Source organism: Lynx canadensis, chromosome D1 (assembly GCF_007474595.2).
Source record: "Lynx canadensis isolate LIC74 chromosome D1, mLynCan4.pri.v2, whole genome shotgun sequence".
NCBI lineage: Eukaryota > Metazoa > Chordata > Mammalia > Carnivora > Felidae > Lynx > Lynx canadensis.
In genome coordinates, this window is record NC_044312.2 from 78,796,606 (window position 1) to 78,822,087 (window position 25,482).

The 25,482-nt window shown below is 37.6% G+C and overlaps 1 pseudogene; it reads right to left on the bottom strand.

The window, feature by feature from the left end:
- The window catches only part of LOC116738360, a 35,773-nt pseudogene extending 11,531 nt beyond the window's left edge, over positions 1–24,242 (bottom strand).
- Between the last annotated feature and the right edge of the window lie 1,240 nt (positions 24,243–25,482).

Sequence of the window (25,482 nt, forward strand, 5' to 3'; positions counted from 1 at the left end):
AATCCTGTCCTCTCAATTTATTCAGGAGCATTTCTAAAGGCACTGCTCATTTTCAAGTGTTCATAAATTCCAGTCTGCTCATAGGCCATATTGCATAATTTTGACTAAGCCTATTTATCACCTGATGTGAATGTTCACTTGCTCCCAAACAGATCTTTAGATTGCATGGTTACAAAGAAAAACTAGAGCTAGTCATTAGTTACAGAGGTAAAAACAGATTTTATTCAGGACTATTGCAATAGGGGAAAAGAGACCTCATATAGAATTGGGTTCAATCCAAATATAACATGGGCAAGTCAGAATTTATGGCTAAGAAGCAGGGTAGGGTCAGTGGATGGAAAACTACTAAGAGGAAACATTAAGGTTAAGGAGGACATTGGCTAAAGCAATGTAACAGGATTCTTACTGAGGACAAGACGGGGTAATCAGGTGTCACCTGGGGGATTGGGGAGGATGACTAACCCAATCAGATATTGGGGGTGATCAGATATTGAGCATGGGAGGTTCTGGTTAAACTGAATTAGTAGGTTTTTTGCTGAAGCTGGATTTTACAAGGAAGTGCACAGATGTGCCTAAGAGAAGGATCCTAAAATCTGGATGAGAAACAAATCTTTGTCAAAAGAGTTCAATGTTCTTGGAACTCTAGACTGCAGAGAGGGGAAATCAGAAATCTTAGAAATGCGAATCAGCTCCTTGAAATGGCATACTCTGTGCATCCCGCCATCTTCTCCCCTGCCCAGTCTATAAAATGCCTGATATTGTTTCTTAACTTTGTAGGTATTTGATCAACATGGTTAATTTTATACATCCAAGCAGCACCTACATGATTTGGAGATTTGATATTCCATGCTCATTTTCTATAAACAGATAAATAGTCTCCTCTTGGACAACATTAGTAATTGTCCTAACGTTCATACAGAATTTTCCAGTTTTCAAGGCATGTTACCATACATTGTCCCATTATTTTTTTTCTTCACGTAAACCTCACCTATACACAGACACAGGGGTGCAGTGAGGGTAATGACTTGTGTGAAGCCTTGGGAAAGTGAGCAGTAGAAAGAAGCAATGCCTGGAAACTGGTATGTCAGGTCAAGTGCTCTTTTCACTTTGCTCTGCTGCTTCTGGATTTTTCAATAGGATGCTGTTTGCTTTTGCATTAAAATAAATGCTTCATCACTTATTTAGGAGTAATACTTAAAAAGATTTTGGCTTTCAAACTTGCGGGGTAAGAGATTCTTTTTAAAAAATTCTTTTAAGTTGTATTTTAGAGAGTGAGGAGCGTGTCTGAGCAGGGCAAGAGGGGTAAAGGGAGAGAGAGAGAGAGAGAGAGAGCGAGAGAGAGAGAGAGAGAGAGAGAGAAAGAGAATCCTAGCCAGGCTCCACGCCCAGTAGCAGAGCCCAACTTGGGGCTTGAGTCCACGACCCTGGGATCATGACCTGAGCCAAACAGGCTCCCCAAAAGATTTTATAATGAATCCTTCTGCACACATTTCTCTTCTTTTCAAATGTAAATCAATTTTAGGGAATCCAAATTTCCAGCTTCTTCGATCATTTCTTTATTTTATGCTAATTATTATATAATGCTAAAAAGACAATTCATCTCCGAAAAGTACAGATATTTATTATGTTTGAATCTAAACATAGAGACTGCGTTCAATGGGATTTTCAGCCACTCACCTGTCTATCTTGGCTGACACACTGAAGATTGTTTTTCCCCTTTGGAAATAACAGTTTATGTATCAGTTCCTCTGCAATCTTTGCTTTATGATTCTGAATTCTTTTCATAATGTTTTTGTTTTTGTTGTTCAAGAAGAAAGTTAACTCGGTGCTGATAAAGATGGTATAAAATAGGCAGTCTCAGTGTTTAAGTAGAAACATAGCTTACAGGAAATTTTCTATTGCTGCTATTGCTGCAATCCCTCCTCTCCTTCTGTGAGCCTCTTCCTTGCATAAAATGTTGCACACATACAGATTTGAGCTGCAGGTGAGGGGACAAATGATCAATCTCGGTAATCCTGAAGGATAGTAGAATATGCTACCCAAAACAGGCCACTTTGGCTTATTATTTTGAGCCATAGGCATTTGAAAAACAGCAAATTCAGGGAAAAGTTTTCTGGACTTCCCATGGCTGCCTAAATAAAGGTCCCACAAAAGGAACTCAGTTGTTATAGAACCTTTCCACTACAGTTTCATCATTAGGGAAGATTGAGTCTTATCACAGGAAAGGAAACTAGAAGTGTCGACACCCCATCCAGACACTTTGTCACAGACTATTATACCTTCCATCTATTCTTCCAAGGGTCTATTTATCTTTTCTAAAAATCATTTGCTCTCCCCAGGAAGCCTACATTTCCTTCCTCTTTTCCTATTAAAATGATATTTAATCCAGAATTTTAAGCCACTTTGGAGAGTTGCTCATTTTTTACGGTCTCCCGTGTGCATAGGAATTCAGAAAAGTATACGGAAAATTCTTTTTTTTCTCCTCTACAATACAGATCAGCTCTCTGAAAGTACGTACCTTGAGGATTCTACCCACCCCTGCCAACTTCAATTACTTTAGTGCCTTTTCTAAAGAGCTTTTATTATAGGAAAATTTTATAACACTTAAAACCTGTCAGAATGGCTAAAATCAACAACGCAAGAAGCACCAGGTGTTGGTGAGGATGTGGAGAAAAAGGAACCCTTATGCACTGTTTGGGAATGCAAACAGGTGCAGCTACTGTGGAAAACATTATGGAGGTTTCTCAGAAAGTTAAAAATAGACTATCTTACCATTCAGCAATTGCAGTACTGGGTATTTAACCCAAAGAACACAAAAACACTAATTCATAGAGATACATGCCTTCCTATGTTTACTTCAGCCTTATTTACAATAGCTAAGATATGGAAGCAACCCAAGTGTCCATCACTTGATGAATGGATAAAGAAGATACATATATCACATCTTCACACATATATGTGTGTGTGTGTATACATATACATACAATGGAATATTATTCAGCCATAATAAATGAATGAAATATTGCCATTTGAAGAGACATGGATGGAGCTAGAGCATATACTGTTAAGTGAAATAGGCCAGACAGAGAAAGACAAATACCATATGATTTCACTCATATGTGGAAACAAAACAATTGTTCATGGGGGAAAAGTGAGAGACAGAGATAGTCATAGCAAGAAATAGATTCTTAACTATAAAGAACAGTCTGATGGTTACCAGAGAGGAGGTGGGTGAGGGGATGGGTTAAATAGGTGATGCGGATTAAGGAGTGAACTTGTGATGAGCACCAGGTGATGTATGGAATTGTTGAATCATTATTTTGTACACCGGAAACTAATATAACACTCTGTTAACTAGCTGGAATTAAAATAAAAGCTTAAAGTAAAAATAAATAAATAAAATACCTCAGAGAGCTCCAAAAATATAAAATATAAAATTGGATGTAAGTTATGATCGTAACTTTCCAAATACATATATGGCAGAAAACTATAATAATTATAGCTCTCTGTTAATGATAATTTTATGTCAGTGTTATGAATATTAGATTTTTTTATTTGTTTTCTTTTTCTTTTTTTATGATTCTGTCAAATTAGGTATTCATTAATTAATGATTCTGAGGTATTAAGTCTGGGTGACCCACAGCTTAACATGGTAGAGCCCTTAATATAGACAGTTCATTTTTCAGACCGTGATTTTTTCTTTTGGCAAGTAAATAGCTTTGATCGAGTCACTTAGTTGTATATGTACTATAGCTACTATATATTAACATACTTAAACTATACTTAATTTATATATTAATGTATCTATTATTTATTAAGGTCTCAACAAATTAGATTACATTAATGACTAAGAGATGTCCCCACCCTTTAAAGTGTTTGAAGTTTAGTGAGAAAGATAGAGAAGAAAGCAGACGATTGAAATATAGGACATTAAATGATACAAAAGGCCGAATCTGAAATGTGATAGGAACAGAAAAAAAGGGGGGGGCAGTGCTTTCAACTTACAAATGTCAGAGAAGGATTTGGGTAGAAAATTACTAAGAAGTCAAGGTGCATATCAGTTGTTTGAGATTGGAGAGTGAGGGGTGCTTCAGGCATAGAGAACAGAATAGGTTGGTGAGATCCTGGCATGTTTAGGTGACTAGAAGTGAGTGAGCATGTCTGGAGCTAGGATTTCAGGGTGACTTGACAGAAGACGAAAACAGGCAACAAAGATGCTTAGACTTCATTTTGATAGCAGTGGTGGACTCTGTTTTGAGATGTGCATCACCAATTAGAGGTTGAAATGTCAATGTCCTGCAAAGTTTGAACATATTTAAGGAATATTATGTTCAAGCTGAAGTTCTCCTATTTCAGGGCAGAGGCCAAACAGAATGTTAATACCTATTTCAGTGTGACGATGGAATAAAATCTTAAATCATCACAAGTTCCCATGTTACACCTTCATGGCTTAAAAAATGAGGATGAACTTTAGATTTGGGCACTGTTTTGTTCAGTTGTACTACTTTGTTAAAATATCAGCATCTCCCATGAATTGTGTACAGGGAACAAAGTTATTTAATCTTCCAGAGCCTCAGTTTCCTTGTTTTCTAGATGGGAATTAATTCCAACCAGAGGGGAGTTAACAGATTACAGGTGACATCTTACACAAAGTTAAACTAAAAGGGTGCCTAAGAAGAAGAAGACATTCAAAAAGTACTCTTCCTATTCTTACCTCCGAGATTTCTAAGAACACACATGAAAATGACTCCAGCAGGTCAAAAGCAAAACATTCTTTTAGATGTAGCCAACTCCACTTGGCAGTTGCTGGGTACTATTTTCTAAACAAGGAGTCTGTCCTCTAGCTCTTAAAAATATGCAAATGATCCCCTTGAAATTCCCTACACTGCATGTGAACTCAGCAATGCAACACCTTACTTGGCACACATTTTCTCATGATATGTCTTGTAAAGTGCAATATTTTAACTTCTACTTCACCAATTGTTACACTATTACTTTGTATAATATCCTATTAAGTGTCCCTTCTAAAGAGATTATAATCACCAGGCCCTGAATGTTCAACCCTGCTGAGCAATTCATCACCCCTACTCCACTTTTCTTCCCACGTCAACATCCACAATAGTCTCTGTGCCTCTATTATTTAGAAAACTATGAAACCCTGTATCAGTACACAAACAGCTGTTTCTCAGGACATTTTTCAGCTTATTCAAGCGCTTGCCATAACTGAAATCATGCATAATTACAATTCTAACTGCCTACATATATTTACAAAGACCAATCTTTGCTTTACTTTCTGACAAAGGCCTCAGTTGGTACAACACAGATCAATAACTTAATTATACCATCGTGAAATTGAAACAGAGAGGCCAAACCTTTTTCAGGTTTATTGCCATTGGTCTTACAATGAAGGAAGGGATATTCATGTGAATTACAAAGCATGTTTTTGTGTCTTTTTTTTTTGTATTTGCATTCAATTTCACATACTTCAAATACAATGAGATTGTGTGGAAGTGACTTAAAATGTTTTCCGGTTTATTTTCATCCTAGAATCTCAGTATATAAAAATGGGAAAAGTGGGTTAAGACCAAAGTCACAGCACCTTCTTATCTTGAGTACAAATTTTTGGAAGAGTCTTTATTTTTCTTGGAATAAGCTTCAGGAATTTCACCAAATTCTCAATTTAGAAAACATTCAAAATATTTTTGTAGTAGTTATTTTTTACAGGAGTACCTCTGTAATCATGATAACCACTTTTTGTTCATTTTGTTTTTTTTTTAAATTTTTTTTTTTTTTCAACGTTTTTATTTATTTTTGGGACAGAGAGAGACAGAGCATGAACGGGGGAGGGGCAGAGAGAGAGGGAGACACAGAATCGGAAACAGGCTCCAGGCTCTGAGCCATCAGCCCAGAGCCTGACGCGGGGCTCGAACTCGCGGACTGCGAGATCGTGACCTGGCTGAAGTCGGACGCTTAACCGACTGCGCCACCCAGGCGCCCCTCATTTTGTTTTTTATAACGACTATTTTTAAGACTTCTTGGAGGAGGCAGTTCCATGTGTTGTTAGTGAGAGTGAAATCTGGTCTAATATTTTTCTTGAACTCTTTCACATTGTTATTAAAATTTATATAAATACATATATGCCCTCTCTTTATAATTTCTTATACTTTATCCTAATAAAATTATCAAAGATGTAAATAAAACTTCAGTCAAAATGCTACTCAATGCAACATTCTTATAATAATAAAAAGAAGCAAATTAGTCTTACATCATACAAAAAAAACACCTCAAAATGAATTAAGGATCTAAATATAAGACTTGAAACCACACAAATCCTAGAAGGAAGCACAGGCAACTAATTTCTCTGACACTGGTTGTAGCAACATTCTTCTAGACATGTCTCCTGAGGCAAGGGAAATAAAAAAAAGCAAATAAATCATTGGAACTTTATCAAATTAAAAAGCTTCTGCAAAGCAAAGGTAACAACCAACAAAACTAACAGACAACCTACTGAATGGGAGAAGATATTTGTAAATGACATATCTGATAAAGAGTTAGTATCCAAGATATATAAAGAACTGATACAACTCAACACCCCAGAAACAAATAATCCAATTGAAAAATGGACAGAAGACACGAGCAGATTTTTCTCCAAAGAAGACATACAGGTGGCCAACAGACACATGAAGAGATGCTCAACATCACTCATCACCAGGGAAATGCAAATCAAAAACACAATGAGATATCCCTTCACACTTGTCAGAATGGCTAAAATCAACAACACAAAAAACAACAAGTATTGGCAAGGATGTGGAGAAAAAAGAAACCCTTGTGTACTGTTGGTGGGAATCCAAACTTATGCAGCCATTGTGGAAGACAGTGTGGGGGTTCCTTAAAAAATTAAAAATAGAACTACCCTATGATCTAGTACTTCCACTACTCGATATTTACCCAATGAATAGAAGAACACTAATTCTGAGGGATATATGCACCCCTACATTTATTGCAGCATCATTTACAATAGCCTAACTATGGAGCAGCCCAAGTGTCCATTGATACATGAATGGATAAAGATTTCTCTGATCCATTTTAAGAGTTGTTCACACTCGATTCCTTTTCTCCCACCTCTCTGGAACTCACTTCCATTTAGATTTCATCCCTATAGCTTTTCTGAACTAACCCTTTAACCCTGTCAAAGTCAGCAATGACCTCCAAATCACTAACAGCAGTGGTCATTTCTTCATTCTAATTTTGACTTGTCGACATTTTTTAATATATTTGATTCTCTCCTCCTTCAAATACCATATTCACTTGTGTTTCAGAAATTAATACCTTGCCTCTAATTAAAGGAGAGTTTTATGGGTCAGTCATTGGAGCTTTTCTCTCTTCTCTCTACCTTCATACTCTAAACTGGGACTATGTAGCAAAAATGTCAAACCAGCCACAGTTCAGTGTCCTGATCTCCTGGTTCGTGAGTTTGAGCCCCACATCAGGCTCGCTGCTGTTAGTGCAGAGCTCACTTTGAATCATCTGTCCCCCCCACCCCGCCCCTCCCCTGCTCACACTCTTTTTCTCAAAAAAATTGTTTTTTTAATACAATTGTATAAAAAGTAAAAATAGGCAATTTTAATTTTAAAATATATTTTATTTAAGACAACATATTAAAACATGATTGAAAGTACAATCAATATAAAATCATTAGTGAGGTATTTTAGATTATTATTTCACACAATGTCTTTAAAATCTATGGTATTTTATGCCTACCATACATCTCAATTCAGATGACTCATGTTTCTAATGTTCAAAAGCCCTTTGTGGCTAAGTCTACCATATTGGTCCATGTGGGTGTAGATAATCTCATTTATGGCTTTAAATACCATCCCTCTGGGCTGAGTGCTGTCAAATTAACATAAATGGAACCACTTCCCTGAAATCTTCTTCCCTTAAAAGCTTATTTGATATCTCTACTTGGTGTCAAATAGTTACATCAATGTGTGTGTGTGTGTGTGTGTGTGTGTGCACGTACTATATATACATATATTTATATGTATGAATATATATACATACATATATAAGCATGTAATATAATGATTTAATGATTACCTACTATAAAAGTGTGTGTGTGTGTGTGTGTGTGTGTGTGTGTGTGTATACAGACAGTTAACCTTGTTAGAACTAGAACTACTTCTATAATGTGCATAGAGTCTGATCATTTATGTCCATTACTACGCTCTATTATTTCCCTGCCACTAGGTCCAAGTAGGAGTCGCTATTTTTCATGGTGCTTGCACTGTTCCTTTTCTACAGTGAAGTTTTTTTTCTTTCTCCAGAATTCTATAAAAAGTAGAAAATAAAAGACAAATTCATACGGTGGTGTAATTTAATGTTTGCACCTAATTGAACTTACCATTTTCGTTTTCTGCCTGGTCTCTGTAGGCATTTGTGCTTATAACGCTAGATGTAGACCGTAAGACATGACACACAGAAGGAGGCTTAACATATCTTAACCAGCATCTGTCCTATTTATCACATTAAAGATGTGGGTGATGTTTGTTGGCATTGCTATGTCTGTAAATCATTAAATAAAATAATGACAACCTTTCCTTTTGAACTCCATAGTTGAATTCTTTTTACAATTGAATCTAATAGTATGAGCAACATTTAGGAGAATTTAGACAAACATACTTGAACTATGTTACCCACCACAGTAGTTTCAAACTTAATGCTATGTTTTTGATTCCTAAAAGAGCACTTGTGACATACAATGTAGAGTAATTACGTGTAATTGAATATTTTATTTCTATGAATAAAAAGAGTATTTGCAATGTGTTATTTGTGCTGAGGTACTTATCTGTAATAAACTGAAACCCTTGCTCTCACCTTGCTATTTTGTTATATAATACATAAAAACTGAATTAATAACCATGAAGACAACAAAAGATGAGTTTTAAAATAATCAAAGGGGTTCATATTCATGTGTTTTTTTTATTATTTATTTTAAGAGAGAGCACATACATGGGGGAGGAGCAGAGAGAAGGAGAGAGAGAAAGAACTCAAGTAGGATCTGCACTGTCAGTGCCAAGCCTGATGCAGGGCTCGAACCCACGAAACATAAGATCATGACCTGAGCCCAAATCAAGAGTCAGATGCTTAACTGACTGAGACACCTAGATGTCCCTCATGTTTGTTTTTTTAAATGTCATAATTACAGACAAATTTCAATTTATATTAAACATAGATGTAGATATGGGTGCAAAACTAATCAAATAAACCATGGAATCATCAATGCATTTGTAGACAAATCAAGTTTTCTTTTTGAAAGTACTGATTTAAATTAGATGAGACCCATTATCCTCCGGTTAAATATATCAGAGCAAAGGGATTTTCATCTGCATTGCCATCACTGAAATAATCAAAAGGAAACCAAGTAAATAAATTTCAAAAACAGGCAAAATGTGAAAACACCACTCATTTGAAAAGAAAAGAAAAAAAAACATTTGAAGTAGTCATAACACCTAACCACTTAATTGGAAAGAATAGTTGTTGTAAAGTGTGAAACTTGAAACAAGTCAAGGGGTGATGATAAAGTAGATGAGGCAGATTCTCAGACTTGACTAGAGGTACCTTTCCCTCTGGATTATAATGTGAAGGTTTGTTCTCTAGGATTCAATAGAGAAGCAGAAGAGCTCAGGTGTGAGTGTGGGAAACCTCTCATTTAGTAAGTTCTGTTTTATCCTCTGATAGCTTATTAAATATTCTGTTAAGTGTTCGGTACCAAAGGAGGGTTTATATCTCAGCCCACGGAGAGAAAGTCTTGTAATTTTCATCGTAAATCTATTTTTCAGCGTCAAGGATAAGAGTAAATGCTTCCATTAGAAAGTTATTTTCTTAATCACTTCTCCTGTTTCTCCTTAGTATTATGGTTAATTAAAGTAATTTGTTGGATTACGGTTACAAAAAGATAAGAAAGTATGAAGATAATTATGTGCCACCTGGGTTTAACTATTATGCCAGTGAAGATTGCTGCAGTCCTTATGTTAAACTTTTAAAATGAAATCTTGTGTAATAATTACATAGTCCTTGTTAAGTTACATTATATTGGAATAAAATATAATACGCATAATGTTTGGGTTTTTTTCAACCAAGAGTCAAGGACTTGTATTATCAAAATAATTATGAAAAAAGCATTTAATCCGACAAGTAAATATATTTGTAGTGTTGTCTACATATGCTATGCTATCACACAGGAGAAGGAAGGGGACATCTTCCAGAGGGAATGCTTGTTAAACCTTATGATGTCTGTATTTCACCTGAAGGGATGAGTAAGACATGATGACTATTTGGTATCGTTGAATAAGTAGTTCAGAGAAGAAATCAGCAATGTGCATTCATTAGTTATTTCAGCAAACATTTAATAAGCATCTACCATCAGTCCAGCCCTGGTCAGCATCCTAATGGCAGAGAATAGACAAAGACTTATTCTAGAGGGATAAAAGATGGTAAGTATGGAAACAAAAACAGATACATCAATTTTAGGTTCTCTGAAGATAAAGGAAGGAAGAAATGAGAAAATGAGGGCTGGCTGCTATTTTCTGAAGGGGTAAGGAAGCCTCTCTGAGAGTCACAATCAAGCAGATACCTCAATGGAACAGGCTGCTTATCATTGACATACTTGATGATTCAGTTTGAATGCTGAGATTGTGTGAAATTTGTCCAGGTTATCAGTATATGAGTTTAGATATTTTGTATTCTCCATAAAAAGAGTACTTTGTACCACCATCAACACAACTGTAAAGATATGTATTGGCATTGTTTCTGGTAATATAAAAGCAATAGGAAGGGCTCTTAGGGGTACAATAACGCCATTATTAATTGCCTTCATACACTCATGAGAAATTTCGTTAATGAGTATTAATGGTTAAAGAGATGCCTTCCTCTTAAAATCCATGTAACAGAATAACCTGTGAAACATGAACTAATTCTCTTAACTTTATTGTAACTCAATTTTCTTATTTGTGTAAAGACTTTTTACTGTCAAATTTCTTCTTTGAATAGTGTATGGGCTTGAACTGACAGATTGCTGGGCTCTTGAGCTCCTTTGAAATGCAGATTGTTTTGAGGTTCTTGGGCACACAGGGCTCTGTAATTATGCCACAACAACAGGGAACCTCTAGCTCAAGAAAGACATTGAACAGCTGCGGTGACCGTGTACAAACGTTTTCTCAGTTTCCAAAACAAACAGAAACACACACTGTTCAATGGCCTTTATTAGCAGACTATTCGCTAATTTCGTCTCATAACAATCTGCTAGTGTTTTCTTTAAAATTGCTTTCTAAAAGAAAAAATATATATTACTTAGCCATTTTAATTCAAGTGAGGCTAATGCTTGGCACTCCATCAAGACTGCTATTTGAGTCCACTTTTTCCCCTGCGAGACTATTAACTACTCATTATAAAGACCATGATAAAAACATATATATAAATACTAAACCTTAATATGTACAAGTAGTAGATTACATGTACATGTACCATATGTACATGTAGAGTCACTTTGAATTTATCCTTTTTCATATCAACTCTGAAGGAATCAGAATTTGTACATAAAATCTCATTGGTCTGGTCCACTGAATCTTACGTAAAGAAATGGCTCATTAATTCTAGGAGACAGTCCTACAGAATGATTAGAGCCAGGGGCCCTGGAACCTGGGTTCAGACCCTGACTCTGCCACTCATGAGGTGTTTGGCTGTGGACTGGTTACTTTGCATTTCTGAACTTCTGATTCCTTATCTATAAACTGTGAATGTTAAGAGCACCAGCTTCATAGTGATGCTGAAGTGATAAATACATCTGGCTTTAAGAGCTTCCCCTGGATCCTGGTAAGAGCTCAGTGCACGTGGCTTCCTCCTGTTTGTGCTCTTTGAAGTCGGGGTGACTATACTGAGCACAAGTACAGAGTGTATCCACACCCCTCAAAGTAAAAGTGATCCTTTGCTATTTGATTAGAGAAGAAATCATCAAATAGTTCTAGCAATTAGGAACATGTATGAGCGACAAAGACAGAAAGCCTGACTACATTGAAGCCATATACTGCTTTCTCAGCTAACCAGGCCTCGGGAGATGTGCTGTTACTTGTCTAGGTTCATTTGCACTGTGGTGTTATCAGAGAACCTGGCTTATAGCCTAATGATTGCAACATAGCTGCTACAGATGGATACACCAAGAAAGTCCTCAAGGCAGAAGGGGTATGGGAGTGAAGGCAATCTCTTCTGTTCTTGCTCTTTTATCAGGAAATCAACAGATTTCCCACAATTTACCATCTGAATTTTGTTGATGACTTACTGTTATTCTCTGTGTCATATGGCAATTCTCCGCGGTAATAGCTACTGAAATAGCAAGCTAGGACCTTGCAATCTCCAACAAATTTTAGGTTATATTAATAGGAATGGAGGTGAGAAATACAGGTTGGGTAATATTTTAGTGTGTGCCATAATAGCCATCCAGGGAAAAATCAGAATTAAGTTAGACTTCCATATACTTATTTTATGGTTTGGTATTTCTTGTTTTAATATCGAATTGCCTATTGGAGAGTGATACTATAAACTTTTCATTGCTTAATTCCTCTGAAGTTTTAATTTAGCAGTAGTACAAGATTTTATTTTGTAGCTGAAATGTTTTCATGTGCTTTTGTTTGTTCGTTTGTTTTCCTGAAAACCATCAGCAGTTGGGCAAGGTGTCCCTAGAGTTCACTCAGTTCATTCATCGCGCTTCAGCTATACTGGCTTTCTATTTCTCAAATAGGCCAAGTTCGGCCCTACTTCGTGGCTTTCCCACTTGTTCTTCCTTCAGGTTTGGAAAGCACTCTTCCAGCCCAAACCTACACCTATCACCACCATCTGCCCACCTCTGATTCCTAACCTAGGTTTGGTTCAAATATCTCTTTCTCAGAGGCTCCTTCTCTGATCTGACGCCCCTTCTAATCAGCCTCTATCTCACTAATCCTATCTTATTTTATTCATTCTCTTGTTTTCATTTTCTTTCTTTAAAACTGTCTTATTTTTTATGCACTTACTTAATTGTCTGACTCTTCCAAATTTACAGTAAGTTCCTCCAACTGAGGGACATTTGTCTGATTCATCACTACAGTTCTCAACCTAAAACTGTACTTAGCACACAGTAGCAATTTAATAGATACTTGTAAGATAAATGAAAGAATTCTTAACACAAGGTTGTTCATTAAAGCAAGAGGAGTGATTTAAATATTAAACACTGAAATGTTTGATTACAGCAAGAGAAAAATGGGTCAATCTCTTCATTCCAACAATTGGAATGTACTTGAGAATACGTCTTCTTACACCTAACAGAACCTGAATGGACATGGTAACAGCTCTCACTTAAATTATACCATGGCTAAAAAACCTCCTTTTATTGACACAGACTTCCATTACCCCTGGTCAAATCTTGCTGGCTTTCGCATCATTGCCTTTGTCTATGTCTGTCCTGAGGCATCAAATATTTTTTTTAAAAATGCAATTCTATCCAATTAAAAGATGGGCAAAATATCTGAACAGAAGTCTCACTAGAGAAGATAAACAGATGGCAAATAAGCATATGAAAAGATGCTTAACATCATATGTCATTAGGAAATTGCAAATTAAACCAACAGTGAGATACCACTACATGCCTGTTAGAATGGCAAAATTCCAAAACACTGGCAACACCAAATGCTGGTGAGGATGTGGGGCAACAAGAGCTGTTGTACGTTACTGACAGAAACGCAAAATGGCACAGTCATTTTGTAACCCAGTTTTGCAGAATTTCTGGCAAAACGTAGTATCATTTTGCCATATGACCTAGCAATCATGTTCCATGATATTTAACCATATGAGTTGAAAACTTATTACTCAAAAACATGAATATCAGCCTGCAGAGCAGCTTCATTCATAATTGCCAAAACTAGGAAGCAATCAAGATGCTCGTCAGTAAGTTAATGGACAAACAAACTTGGCACATTGATGCAATGGAATATTATTCAGCAATAAAAAAGTGAGCCATCAAGCTCCCACAAAACACGAGAAAACTTAAGTGCATATTGTTAAGTGAAAGAGGCCAATCTGATGATGCTACGTGGTGTATGATTCCAACTATTTGACATTCTAGAAAAGGCAAAACTACGGAGACACTAAAAAGATATGTGGATGCCCAGACTTTGAAGGGAAGAGAATAGATGACCTATACGATGTTAAACATAAAGAATGAACCTTAATTTAAACTATGGATCTTAATGAATAATAATGCATGAGTACTCACCAATATTAACAGATGTACTACAATAATGCAAGATGTTAATAATAGAGGAAACCAGAGGAAGGGTGTTGGGGAACATGGGAATACTTTGCCTATTCTGTATTTTTCTATAAACCTAAAATTACTCAAAATAACCCAACTGACATCTATTTTTAAATAATGCTCACAGAGTAATATTTAAATACAGAGCACCTGTCTCTAGTGTCTTTGTATTAACAACTTGTAACATGAAAACTGGAAACAGTGATTGATTGGCTTGGCCATACCTATCCACAGAAGAATTGATTTATTCTCTTTCTCCCTTAGATTAGTTGAATAACCAAAGGCCAAAAACGTTACCAAACCCCATTTAATTCTGGACTCTGAGATTCAATGTTTTTCAAAGTTCTGTTTTGAATGGCTTTTATAAGTGTTAACTAAACAAAATGTCAGACTTCTCAGAGATCAGCATGTCTTGGGAAATTTTAATAAAAAATAATTGCAATAATAATTGACTGTATTTTGACTAACAAGTAGATATTTCATTTTCTTCCTCAAAAAAAGGACAATTTTGGCTTTGAGGAAAAAATAAAATTCTCAGGTACAGTAAAAATGTGCACAGATTCTAATGTGTCATTCCGTTATCCATGAAATAGAGAATAAATGTCTTGCTTACTTACTAGAAAAACAAATTTCAATCCTAGAAGAACACTAAAATTCAGATACTTTAATACCTCTTAATGCTTCTGGATTATATGGAACAACGTACTGTAGCTCATGTTATTTCACATAAACATGGAGAATATTTCCTGTGGGCTTTTGATTTTTGGACACAATCCAGGATGAATCAAGGCTTGAAAGTTCAAATACATTAAAAATGAAAAAAAAAATATTAACTGATGTAACAGTCATCAGAGTTACCAGAAAGTTGTCATCTTCTATTAATCTTAATAATCACGATACTATGTAGTTTTATCACTGTTAACCACTAGAGTAGTTTCACAATGGTTTTTCTTTCTTTTATTTATCTTTCCTAACAAATATCTATTGTGCAATAAAGGTTAGAGATCATGAAACTGCCGTGTCATTTACAAAGCCTGAGTGATTCATTGATTGCTGGTCTCTTGACTCACCCTTATAACTATCTAAAAGGTTATCTTCTCCTTGATGAAAGTCTTCCAGCAGGCAAGGCGATAGAATGTATCGATGAAATGTCTAAAGGCAAAAAAAAAAAAAAATGCAATTGCACTCACTGTGAAATTCTAATTGGTAATCTGTTTTAAGACTTCATAGTTGAGAGACATTTCCATTTGTTTCTCCCGCTTGTAAGCCAGTGTCTTAAAGCCAGATGATGCTGGGGGAAGCTGCAATAACTTATCCTAAATTTCTTTCCTAGCGATCTGTTGGCACAATCCAAAAACTAGAGGTTCTTTTCTGATAGTCTTAACCTTAACTGAAACCCGACTCTTGCCAGGACCACATGCGTTTCCAGCTTTCTTTTTTAGAGGATAATGAAAAGTGCTGCATACGTGAGGTCTGCTACTGAGCCTTTAATAAAATTTACCTCATGCAACAAGATAATAACCCTCTGAAGTAGGCATTACTGCCCTGTTGTATAGTTGAAGAACCAGAGACTCAAGAACTTACATATCCTATTCAATGTTTCAAAACTACACTATGGCAACAATTGATTTCTACGTCCTTGATTCTACACTATACATCCCTGTTCCCCCTCCTGGTGTACTGCATAGACTCCTCTGACACGCGCCTGTGGTTATCACTGTCAGCTCTCTTATGTGCAAAGCTCTACCTCTGAGTCATCACCATGCAGTCACGGTGGGTCTCCAATGCTTGTAACTATCTCCATGATTGTAGTCAGCTTCCATTCCTAGCCACCTCAACTGTGGCTGCAAATGTCACTTTCTCTTTAACTCCTCAAACCCTCCACCAAACAAGTATCTATCATCAGGCACATGCCTTCTCTCTCTCTCTCTCTCTCTCTCTCTCTCTCACACACACACACACACACACGCACACGCACACACACATACACACGACTTTGCATCCTACTTTACAGAGTAAAATTCAGGTTTTCTGGCAAAAGATTTCTCAGCATGCTGTCCCTCCCTTAACCCTTTTTTGAACCTATATTCATCATCAAACCTGTCCTTTCTGTCCTAGCAAAACAGACATCCTCAATCTTCCTGTCCAAAGCTAATCTATACCTGGGCTCCTGAGTCCACCGCTCAGGAACTGGCTCAACATTTTCTTCTCTTTCATGATTTCATATACATACATCTTTTGGAGTTTCTACTAAATCTATGTATATGTAAATTTTAGGAATGATTTTTGCTTCCAAGTAACAGAAAACACTTCTATATATGGCTTAAGGAAATAGGGGTGACTTTTTTCACATAGTAGGAAATCTAGAACTAGAAAGTTACTGTCATTGGTTTAAAAGCTTAGCAATATCAGGAGAATGTATTCTTAATTCTCTCCTCTGTATCCTGTCATGTAAATATGCTGCCATTGTTTCATACATTACATCCTTTTAGAAAGATCTCCAGGGGCGCCTGGGTGGCTCAGTCGGTTGAGCGACTTCAGCTCAGGTCACGATCTCAGGGTTTGTGAGTTCGAGCCCCGAGTCAGGCTCTGGGCTGATGGCTCAGAGCCTGGAGCCTGCTTCCGATTCTGTGTCTCTCTCTCTCTCTGCCCCTCCCCCATTCATGCTCTGTCTCTCTCTCTCTGTCTCAAAAATAAATAAACATTAAAAAAAAATTAAAAAAAAGAAAGATTTCCAAAAGGTTTCCACTCTGATCTTATTGGCTGGAATTCATCAGCCAAACTGGTTGCACAAAGCTACCCCAAATGCTTTAGAGAACGGGAAGGGCAGGTATGCAATTTTTTAAGGCTAAAGAGTGAAGGCAGGAGAGAAAGAAAGGAATTGGGAAAAAGTACTGTTTTAGTGAACCGATGCTGTCTGTCAAAGCACGTGTGCGTACTTTAGTGTCTTATATTTTCGAAACAGGAGAGTTATGCAAAAGAAAACTGTGATAGATCCAGATTCTTGATTAGTGTCCCTGTGTTCAGCTTGTGTCTTGTTCCTCCTCTGTCGTACCTGGGCTGCTTCAGGTCTGACCCTCTGCAGGAATTTGTTGGCAGTTCCCTAATTTCTGGATCCATCTCCTTGAACACTTGGAGCTGTGACCACTTCTGCCCAGACACAGGAGTCACCTCTTCTGTTCATTCGCTTCTATCTGAAAACACACGACGGAGCAACCTTGTGTGCTCAGTCCTTTTGACTTTGCTTTGACGTTATTAGTTTTTTCCATATTTTATTTCTGTGTTGCCATTTTGGGACTGTAACTGGAGAGACATTGAAAACTGTGTTGAATCTGCCTTCTTTAACTGTGAGCTTTATCTTATTATGTTGAGTGATTATTTGTATGTCTGTATTGGCTCCTAGGTTCTGAATTATGGAGGCAGGGTCATTTATTTACTTTGTTTTAGTTCTTAGTGTGCTGCACAGTTCTTAAGTACTCGATTATTGATGAATGTGAATACAAATTAATTAATTAATCCCTAAATGCTCAGAAGGATTTGAAATCCAAATACCAGACTTGGAGTACAGGATTGCCCCTTTACACCTGCCTGAAGCAGCAAAGTTTATTTCACATCTCAGATCTTCAGTTTCCCAATATTTAAATTAAAAATAATACTAAATGCACCATGTACTTCATTCATATTCTATCCTAAAATAAAACCAAATAACACAGAAAGTTGCTTGTTGAATTACAAAATGTAAGCAGTTATTATTTGATACATTTTTCTTTTGAAAGTCTTTATGTAGAATCTGACAAAATGATTAATTAATCCAAAACTATTAATTGAAATTCATCAACAATTTAGTGAATATTTACTATGTACCAATCACTATTCTTGGCACAAGAAATATGGTGACCACTAGATCAGTTCCTGTTCACATGAAGCATACTTCCTGGTGGGTGAAACAAGGTAGGTGTATTCATTTTCCATTTGCTGCTATAAAAACTTACCACGGGCTTACTGTTTAAAACAAGACTTAATTATCTTACATGGCCAAAGCCTGACAGGTTTCACAGATTAAAGTCTGGATGTAGGCTGGGCTGTTCTCTTTTCTGGAGTCTATAGAAGAGAATTTGTTTTTCCTTTCTGCTAACCACTCCCTGCTTTTTAAAAACACATTGATAGTAAGAATCCTGGGAATTCTTTCCCATACACCATTAGGATGCATTGGAAACTGATGAAAAATACAATACACTAGCATTGCCAAGAGTTTTTTTCAAAACCATTTATATTCTCTCTCTCTCTCTTTAAACATTTTTTTAAACGTTTATTTATTTTTAAGACAGAGAGAGACAGAGCATGAACGGGGGAGGGTCAGAGAGAGAGGGAGACACAGAATCTGAAACAGGCTCCAGGCTCTGAGCCATCAGCACAGAGCCCGACACGGGGCTTGAACTCACGAACCGCGAGATCATGACCTGAGCCAAAGTCGGACGCTTAACCGACTGAGCCACCCAGGCGCCCCTCTCTCTTTAATTTCTAACGGAAATCTCCTTATTTTAAAAGAATTACATACAAAATCAGTTTACTAAAATTCCTTCAGGGCTAAGTCAAGTAAGGTACATTTATTTTTACTACCAACCCAAGAAGGTGATTATTATTTCTATTTCCTCTTAGCATATGAGAAAACTCATAAGTGTTCAAAAAACTGTAACTTATCCAAGAGAGGCTACCAGCTGGGGGTTGGCCAGGATCTGGACGAAGGGCTGAGCAGCCGTTGGTACCAGCCTTGTGGTACATATTAGGCAGGCACACCCACCTGCCTGAAGTCTGTGGGCCTTTTCCATGGCATTGAAAAAGAGGTCACGTGTTTAGGAAGAGTAGAAGAAATACCAATTTATAAACCACACCAGGTACAAGTTACATTTCTAAAAAAAACTTTCTCTTGGATAATTTGATGAAGACTAAGACCAGGGGTGCCTGGGTGGTTTAGTCGGTGAAGTGTCTGACTCTTCACTTTGGCTCAGGTCATGATCTCCCAGTTTCGTGAGTTCGAGTCCCGTGTTGGGCTCTGCGCTGGCAGTGTGGAGCCTGCTTAGGATGCTCTCTCTCTCCCTCTCTCTCTGCCCCTTCCCCACTTGCACTGTCTCTGTCTCTGTCTCTCTCAAATAAATAAATAAATAAATAAACACTTAAAAAAAGTGTGGCACAATGTGAAAGATCAGATAAGGGGAAGAGCTGGAAAGGCAGCTACCACACCACTCTATTGTGCGATACATCTGCGCAAACAATGGGAACTGTAAAATGTTTTCAAAGAGTAAAGCCTTAAAAAATGTCACAGGCCCAAAAAAGAACAAAAGAAAGAGAATACTGGAGCATAAAGCATTCAAGCCCAAGAATCGTTTTGACAAATGGCCTGGAGAATCCCAAACCTCAGTGGCTTTTGATTTGATTGCTGGATACAGAGCAGAATCTGTGTTGCAAAGATTCATATGGGATAAACTTTAGAAATGGTTTAAAAAAATTCTCAAATCTCAGTGGAGAAAACCGAGTCAGAGAATAATGGGGCTGCTCGGTGAACCACAAACGCCCATGGGCTATGAGGCTCAGTGGGAAAGGAAAGATTTATTCCTCACTTGAAATGCAATGTGAGGCCATTGCAAGGATACACATTTTGGAATCAGACAGACTCCGCTCAAATCCAGACAGTTGTTCTGTGTAATGGTGATACTCTCTCTGAGTATCACTGTTTATGTGCCTGAAACAGGAATTAACCAAGATCAAATGCATTTAATGGTCACACATGGTCTCGTATGCTAAATCTCAACACATGAAGCCTACTTATTCGTTCATTTGTGGATCATTCCCTGAGTGCCGGGGAACTTTGATAAGGAATGATCAGTCTTGGGGATAAAAAACAAGTAAAAAGGCAATGTATTACAGTACACAGTGATACACGCTTTAGGATGAGACTATGGCATGCTGGGAACACACAGGAGTATCACCCTGAATGCCTGGGGCGTAAATAAAGGCACCTAGGAAGGGCAATATCTCCTTAGATGCCAGCGATGCATAATGGCAGTTCGCGTGAGGAGACTGGAACATATTATGAGACTAGAGAAAGAATTAGGGTGCTGCAACAGTCCAGGAGGGTCTATCTCCAGCAATGGGAACTGGAAAATAAGAAATGTAGAGATCTGAAAGAAACGACCCGGTTAGGAAGCTCATCCCTTTTCTTTCCCTCCTCTGTGAAGTTCAAGCCAGGTTAGGAGCAACCCATATCTCGTTTTCTCTTTCATCCTTTTTTCTACTTACACAGTTAGGAAAAGGCAAATATCAAATATTTATCAAGACACCGACCAATCAGAACAGTAGTTGTCTTGGCAATGGGGCAGGGTTCTAGGGGAAAGGAGTAAGAAGAAGCAGTGGAGAGTTTTAACTCAAATGAAAGCGTAATATTTAACAACTGGCATGTCCATGTCATTGTACCATCTGAATTTGAGCCCTGGATCAGGTTAAACAACTGAGAAATAAGGTTGTCATCACTGACATTGATTTTTTATGTTGCACTTACTTTGTAGTAGGTTAACATCCTCCTCTATATAACCCGTGCACGTGCACATGCACACACACCTCAGAACACTTTATATCCCAGCTATGAACAACTGGGTCAAATGTTGAAACAAAGCACATTATTTAATTTCACGGAATTAACTGATCTAAAGGTCGGTGATTCTGGCACCATTAAGATTGTGCCATCAGTCTCAAATGACCCACAATTCAGAGATGATATGATTAGTATAAGACTTTTCTAGTTTCAAAGCACTTTCACATTATCAGATGTAATCCTCACAATAGCATAGTGAGGTAGATAGAGCAGGAACTCGGTCATTTACAAATGCTCTGAAAGCCGATTTCCACCAGCTGAAAGATGGCCAGGAGCCAAAGAAGCAGGTGGGATCATGATGTGTACATAGAAAATGAGAAAACTGAGACCTATCAAGATAAAACTGATATCCTTTAAATAATATGCACTACTCTTGAAATGAAAAGATACAAATAAAGAAAGGGACACAAACAGAATTTTATTATTAAAGACATTTCACAAGTTGAATGAAAAAGGACTGAGAACGTTAGAATTCAAATGACAGGACTAACTTCTTTTTCTAAAAGCTTTTATTTGTGGGCTGTTTGGAGTTGCAAAGGATTACAATTGGGTTTTAGGCTCGATAATTGATGTGTGTCTAGTTAAATCCTAAAACAGAATTTACATAGTATTCTGGGTGGACAGGAGGCAATGGCATGTTTTCCAAATAAGAACAAAATAGTGGAAAATCTGTTGCTTTCTTAACCAACATTGGTTTAAAAATATAGTCCCAGTTTTTGTGAGAGTTAGTGCTGATGTCCACACAATTGTGATATTTTTATATAGTGTGGTCCACAGAATTCCAGGGTAAAGGCAACATTTCCTGAGGGATCAGGGCAGGTTTCCTTGGAGGAGTTGGTACCTTGAAGAATGGGATAAATTAATCCAGGCGCCTTTCAGTTTCAACAACCATTTTGCCACAATACACTTCAACGTTTCTTTGGGATTTATTCACTCTTGCCTTCTGTCTAGACCACATCGCAACCTTGTCATTTTCAGCCAGAAGAATGAAGACATTTGTGAACAAATCAAGAGGAAAATTGTACCAATGAAGGGAGAATCAGTGAAATGAGAATATAGATATTCCTTTTGGTATCTGTTTAGGTTATCTAGTACACACTGAATAGAGTGGACTCTGGGAGGTGCTATATAGAGGAGGCATAAGCCCAAATTAAATCTAGACCTTGAGGAAACATATGGCACAAATACATTATCTTATATGATATTTTGTATTATATAGTGTATATCGTATTGCACTACGTTATCCTACGTATGATACAGTGTATGATTATGCACGGGAGAAGATGTGATGAAATGACTTAGGAAGCATCTGAATATATTGTATGGGATTTCTGAACAGATAGCAATTCATTTAAGCTTAAGGGGCAGAGGTGGGGTAAGTGACAACAAAGACACATGGAGATGGGGACACAAGGCAAAGGATTGCAGATACAGTGTATAGCAAAAGAAACAGGAAATGCAGGGTAGAGATAGGCAATCATGTGGCACGAATGTTAGGAGGCAAGCTTGAGGGCGGTGAGGTGGGACTGTGAAGCATTGGGGACTGGATGAAGGAAGCCCTTGAACATCCTTATCTGGAAAGAAATTGGGAGTCAGACAATCTTTTGGAGGATTAGCCCCACAGCGCTCTGAAGGATGGTGCTTGGAAGGCATGAGAGAAGCCAGGAGTCTGTCTCCCTGGGAGAGCAGCAGCACCGCCCCCCAAAGACTTACTGAGTGTGAGACACCATGAAAACTCTGAATGGGACAAGCCTCATAAATAGGATTCTGCTTTTTATTATCACTTTTCATTAGTTTTCTGAAACAAGAAAACCAGATTCTACAGACAAGTCAGTGTCAAATCTGTATCAAATCTGACTGGGAGAAAAAAATCAGTATCAAATCTGACGGGGGGGGGGGACAATAAAAAAAGGCCCATTGAGGTTGTAAGGCATTGAACAATGGGTGGTGTTTGACTTGGGTGGATTACTGATGTGTGTTTTTAAAAGATTTTATTCTGAAAGGGACAAAGCGTTCTCCTGAAAGACTGGCCTCTTTTCTCTCTAATTTTAGTCCCCCTTTTCTACTCTGCTATTATATTGCTCTTTTAAAAGGAATATTTTACTAACTCTCCTCACACCAGGTAATTCTTTCATTGCCAGGACAGTTAGAAGGTCATTGCTATGTGCTCTTTTTCAATCAAAGAGTGACACCCAGACAAAAGTCCTCCCCCAGCACACTCCCATTGCTTGGCTGCACTGCCCGGGCTGAGCTGCAAATGTGTCTCCTGTAACAGTTTAGCATTCCCCAGAACCTGTCAGGGGCACTGAGCAAGAGCGGGAGAAAGGCTTGCTGATATATTCATGGTCATTTATAACGTCGACAGCCATGCCGAGCAATGAGAGCTGAGGCATTTCTAAAACTAAAGAAATGTAAAAACGCTTGCCTTTAATCAGTGTGTCTCATGCTTTTGCATGCATTGTTTTAAGCAAACGATTTCATCTGAAAGCGTTCTATTCCTGACAGTACTCCTCTGGGAGACTGTTGAAAACTCTAAATCTCAAATCAAGTGTGAAATGTTGCACAATTTCTAATTACCGAGCTCCGTGGAAAGAGTAGATCCGATCGAATGTGACACCGGGGGACTTATGGCATGGCGTATTAGGAACACCTGTTGTCGGGCAAAGTGACATCTAAGATGCTGGCACAATCTCCCAATTAAGGTGGTTAAAGCTAGCTTAGGGTAAAGCCAATAAAATTCACAGTAAAACATGCTGTCAGCTGAAAGATAACTGCACAGAATGGGCCTTGGGAGGGGGGGGGGTTGCTGTTTTTGTTTGTTTTGCTTTTTGAATTTCCTGCCAGCACCATTACCACACAGTTTATTTTCCCAATGGCTCCTTGTTAATCTACAGAGGGTGCAACAAGTATATTAAACTACAGCCATCCTTTGCTGACCTGGACGTGAATGAATACGGGCAGACGTTTGTTTCTCATGAAAGGACACTACGTCCCGAACAGCAGGTTTTCAAATCTCCTTAGTGAATATCTTGGAAATAAAAGTTTTAAATGCGGTTGCTGCCATTACTTTTTATTGCACAGGGTTCCTGCCTTCCCCTGAGCTCAGTCTGCTTTGTGGGTGTTACTGCGTTTGTCTTCACAGTATGGTGTGCAGTTGTAGGCTATTATTCTGGTTTTACAGATGTCAAAACAGACATGCCGGCAGGCTGTGACTTCCCCAACATCACGAAACAGAACTGAAGCTGCCATTCGTTCCTAGACCTACTCGATTACCCATACATTTAAAGGAGAAAGAGGAGGGTGCGAGGCAGTTAGAGAAGAGTCAGAAAAAGAAGATGGGTATAGTTTTTATTACCGACCATAATCTCTGTTTTTACAGGCTCATTTAACCTTATTTGTCAGGTCTGTGTATGGGAAGACTTAGGGCTTTGGGCTTCTGAATCTTGTACATCATCACAAAGCACATTAAAAGGCAGAGCCAGCATTTGAACCAAGCTGACTCTTGAGACTTTTCACTGCATTTTGAAGGTAAGTTTGTCATTACTCCCCACGGTTTGGTTTTCTTTATCCGTCAGAGGGGCTGCACAGAAACAACAGCTGTTGCTTAGATAAATGGGCTGTATTTCTTTATAGAAGTTAGGGATAAATCCTAGAAAGGCAACAGAGGCCAGGTAGGGGAAAAACAGAGGTTTGGGTTTGGGCGAATGTGCGCATAAAGTGCACCTCTGCTCCTCACTAGGTGATAAAATCTTTTTATCAGGTACTTGATTTTTATCCCTCTCTGTTTTTCCATCTGAAAAGAGATACAAGCCTACCTATTTTGAGGAACTGACATAATAATAAAAGATAATGTGATTTTCTAGTACATTTACATGTCGAATAAATAGAAGCCATCATTATTTCATGTAGTTCAGATGCGTTCATCAATCAAAGAGGGGATGTCACAATTGAATCTTACATCTCCAGTCCATGTGAAATAGGGTGATAGAGATGCTAACACGTTGTTAGGAAAATATGTATCATGTGATCGATTTTAGAAAGCATTCCTATTGTAAAGTATTTCCTATTCCTAATTCTGTCTCCGTTTGCAATCTTACATTAATAAGTCCTATGTTTTGAATTAAAATGATACATGTACGATTTAATTACGGAATTAAATATATTTTAAATGGTAATTTAGTCTGAGAACCAAAGCCAGTGAAAATTTTTGTAAACATGAAGCAATCAGTAGCTACTAAATTCTATTTATCATGAGGTAAATGTGACAATGGAGCCATTAGAAATTAAAGTTCCATTAAAAAGTTCAATAACAATTAACTATCTCTTTCTCAATTGAAAACAAGCAATTAAACACTAATATTCAGTAAAAATGCAGATATTTTTATACTTAGCAGCTTTATTTGTAGGAAGATCATCACTTCTACTACAGCTAAAAAAGGCAGGGCAGAGTGTTCAAAGACGTGACTTCCAAGAATCTTACATTTTGCTA